We start from the raw sequence: 4,719 nt of genomic DNA on the forward strand, positions 1-4,719 counted from the left end.
CCCTTCCATGCTGTAGTTGGGTGTAGTTCAGTATTCAGATCAGATTAAAGTCCATTAGTCCACGTGTGGAGTCCAACATGGCCATGAGCCATGCGGCCGCAGGGAGCATGCCCCTGACATAGAAGTCCCAGGAGCCAGGTGTCCTGGAGCCAAGAGAGAGTGGCTCCTTTGTCTAAAAGTTTAAGTATTTAGATTGTGCAAGTGTGCTTGCAGTGGCCACGCCCATCCTGGCCAATTGCCTATTTCCAGGTGTGATTGATGGGCAAGCATTTTCCCACATCATCACTCAGACCTTACTGCCTTTGTCTAGGTCCTTCCTTCATTCATCAGTGGGGTATAGACTTGGAGAATGTTAAATGCAACTTTTTGCAAAGCTGTATAAATGGCATGCCTATATTATTTGGTCTCCCCACCCACCCTTGCCTTTCCTCTGAAATTTGGCAGTCTGTTACATGCTTCTATATCTCTGGTTCTATTTATTCATCAATTTATTTTGTTCATTAGATTCCACATATGAATGAGATCATGTGGTGCTTATCTTTCTCTGACTGGCTTATTTCGCTTAGCCTGATACTCTCAACTCCATGCATGCTGTTGCAAATGGTAAGAGTTCTTTCTTTTTTACAGCTGCATAGTATTCCATTGTGTAGATGTACCACAACTTTTTTATCCACTCATCTGCTGATGGGCACTTGGCTGTTTCTAAATCTTAGCTATTGTAAATTCTGCTGCTATGAACATAGGGGTGCATATATCCTTTCTGATTGGTGTTTCTGATTTCTTAGGATATATTCCTAGAAGTGGGATTACTGGGTCAAATGGGAGTTTCATTTTTAATTTTTAATTGGATTGTTTATTTTTTTTGGTGTTGAGGTGCATGAGTTCTTTGTAAATTTTAGATATTAACTCATTATGGGATGCATTACTGACCCATATCTTCCCCCATTCCATAGGCTGTCTTTCATCCATATATATATAAAGAGCCAGTGTCCATCACAACCAAAACAACCAAATGGATGACCGAACAGGCTGAGTGGGGCAACCAGGCTGTCAGGGGGGTTAGTGAGGGATGACCAAATGACTGAGCAGCAGGCTGTGTGGGGTGACCAGGTCAGCAGAGGGGGACAATTGAGGGTGACCATGCTGGCGGGGGGCGGGGAGGTGGAGTAAGGGGCAACCAGGCTGGCGTGGTCCAACGGACATCCCCCAAGAGCTCCCAGACTGCAAGAGGGTGCAGACCGGGCTGAGGGACCCCCTCCCCCCATGCATGAATTTCATGCACCAGGCCTCTAGTGTTGTTGATGATATTCTTTGCTATGCAAAAACACTTTAGTTTAATATAGTCCCATTTGTTTATGTTTTCTTTTGCTTTTCTTGCCTGAGGAGAAAATATCAGAAAAAAAATATATTGCTATGAGAAATATCAGAGTTTACTACAAGTATTTTCTTTTAGGAATTTTATAGGTTCAAGTCTAACATTTAAGTCTATAATCCATTTTGAGTTTATTCTTGTGTATGGTGTAAGAAGCTGCTCTACTTTCATTTTTTTTTTTGCAAGTATCTGTCTAATTTTTCAACACTATTTATTGAAACACAGTTTACCCCATTTTATTTTCTTGTCTTCTTTATTCGATATTAATTCACCACAAAGGCATGGATTTATTTCTGGGGTCTCTATTCTGTTCCATTTATCCATTTGTCTATTTTTATGCCAGTACCATGCTGTGCTTTTGTTTTATTTATTTTTTTACTATGGCCTTGAGATGAACTATGTTCATCTTTCTCAAGATTATTGTGGCTATTCAGGACATTTTAGGTTTCATATGAATTTTTGGATTATTTGTTCTAATTTTGTGAAAATGCCATTGATATTTTGATATAAATTGCATTGAATCTATAGATTGTTTTGGGTAGTATGGACATTATTTTAATGATGTTAATTCTTCATATACATGGGCACAGTATATGCATCCATTTTATTTTTATCTTCTTCAATTTCTTTTTGCAAAGTCATATAATTTTCTGAGTACAGATCTTTTATCTCCTTGGTTGAATTTATTCTTCAGTATTTTTTTATGCAATTGTAAAAGACATTGTTTTCTTAGTTACTCTTTCTGATAGTTCATTATTGGAGTATAAAAATGCAGAGAATGGGAATATTTTTAACTAGTTAACAAAGAGTACTGCTTGGTAGGGTCACATACTCTGGTTGAGGATAGAAATTAACAAAATAATAATACCAACAAACAGTAATGAAATTTTCTTTATTATGATTAATCAGTGCAGAAGCAGAGATCATTTGATTTGGGGATTTGCATATTTAGTGTATTTAGGGATCACAAGTAGAAGGCATCCTAGGATAATAAAGAACGTTAAGAAATTCCTTACTATAGGCTTCACGATGGGAAGCAAGGGAGTGAAATTAGGAGAGTAATGAGAGAATAAGAAAATCATGCAGAACTGGAGCTAAAGGTGGAAGTATAAGAACATAATTACAAGAAGGAACAAGATTTGAAAAAGAAGGAGGTTGGTGTGCTTGGGAGGTGTGGCAGAATATAATCTTTCAAATATTGCTGCACCAATAGATACCTAGTTCCATATGCTGTTCTTACAATGCTACCGTGACATTCTTCCATTAGGAGGTGGGGGTCTGTGCCTCTTTCCCTTGAAACTAAGTACCTTAGAACTTTGTCATTCCCTGGACCAAAATCATGGAAGTGATGTTGCAATGTTTCAGAGGCTAACTCACAAAAGGCAACGCTGGCTTCCATCTGGCTTTCTCTTGGGCCATGTGCCATGGGAGCCCTGAACTGACACGTACAGAGTGCAGCATGTGGAGAAACTACATAGAGACCACACCTATGTCCAAGGAGTACCAGATGCTCCAGTTTTCACAAGTCAGGCACCAGATGCATGGTGAAGAGACTTTTGAGATCATCCCTCTGAAATAACTCTTCAATACCGAGAGAGATTTAAGCCAGACCACACAACCAAACCACTCCCAATTCCAGACCCACAGAAAGAGTAAGCTATAGTAAATTGTTATTATTGTTTCAAGACACTACGCTTTGGCATAATTTTTACATTGCAATAGAAAAAAACTAATAAATTGGAGACATGGAAAAACATGCAAAGTAGGAGAAAATGGGGGGGGGTGAGATAAAGTGCTCTGCAGAAAAGGGCAATGGAATGGCTTTCAAAAGGAAAAGTTTGCTTTGAGAATCTTAATGAATAGTCAAGATTATATGGTTCAAGTACCATTAATCCCAGGTCCTATTTGTAATAATTGAACTGTTACTTGCTCCTCCCTTGCTTGGAATTTCTCCCTAACTTGTTCTCTTGAGTGTCTTGTTTCTTCACTTACTTATCCTATATAAAATAGTAATTCTTTTGCCCACAACTCAGGCATTTCACTTTTTTTTAACCTTCCCTTATTTTTTTTCTTAGACTTACAGATATCTGGTATAGATGGTATTTATTTTTTATTTTGTTTATGCCTGTATATCCCAAGTAGAATATATGAAAGCAAGAGCTATGTCTCTTTTATTACCTATCTCCAAAACAAGAGCAGTGCCTGGAATATAGTAGGTGCTCAATAAATATCTTTTGAATAAATAAATGAATGTTATACTTAATAATGTTTAAAATATCCCCATAATAGAATACAAGGCAGACATAAATATGATAATTTTGATATTGACATATGTACATGGATAGGTGTTTGTGGTACATTGTTAAGGAGACAAATCAAATTATAAAACAGTATGTGGAGTATAATGTTAATATATATAATAGGGGCCTGGTGCACAAAGATTCATGCATGGCAGGGGAGGGGGGGTTCCCTCAGCCCAACCTGTACCCTCTCCAATTTGGGAGCCCTCAGGGGAGCCCTCTCCAATCCAGAATTTTCTGTATGTCTTTGCAATCATATGAGCAAATTGTCTAAGACCCCAACCCAGTTTGGTTTGCTACTCACAGAATAATAGAGGCATTATTTTTTCTTTGCTTCATTTTAGAGATTTCCTGGAAGTTTTAGAATATCTTCCCTTTAATTTTTCCTAGACACTCTGATTTTAGTTATGTCTCTCATCTTTGCTTTCCCTCCATCCCCCACTACAATAGTAACTTGCTCCAGGCTCAATTTGCTCTAGTGTCTAGGACAGGGGTAGGCAAACTTTTTGACTTGAGGGCCACAGTGGGTTCTTAAACTGGACCGGAGGGCCAGAACAAAAGCATGGATGGAGTGTTTGTGTGAACTAATATAAATTCAAAGTAAACATCATTACATAAAAGGGTATGGTCTTTTTGTTTGTTTGTTTTATTCATTTCAAATGTGCTAGATCCGATCCGTGGGCCATAGTTTGCTCACGGCTGGTCTAGGAGATCTGTCTGCCACCAGAACTATGATTCCCAGCATTCCTGGTGCTCCCAGCGCTCTGGGCTTCCTCTTCCAGTCCTAGGACTACCATCAAAACTACTATTCCCAGAATTCCTGGTGCTCCCCATGCTGGGAGCAACCGAGGAGGCCATGGCCCCCCAAGCCTCTGGCTCTCCTGCTCTGCTTTCTGCCTGGCTACCAAGGGAGCCATGTCCCCCCAAGGGAGTGACCGAGGGAGCCACGTCCCCCCAAACTGCTGGCTCTCCCGCTTCTGCTCTCCGCCTGGTGCCTGTGTATGCAAATTAACCCACCATCTTTGGTCGGTTAATTTGCTTATTCAC

Source organism: Myotis davidii, unplaced genomic scaffold (assembly GCF_000327345.1).
Source record: "Myotis davidii unplaced genomic scaffold, ASM32734v1 scaffold313, whole genome shotgun sequence".
NCBI classification, from domain to species: domain Eukaryota; kingdom Metazoa; phylum Chordata; class Mammalia; order Chiroptera; family Vespertilionidae; genus Myotis; species Myotis davidii.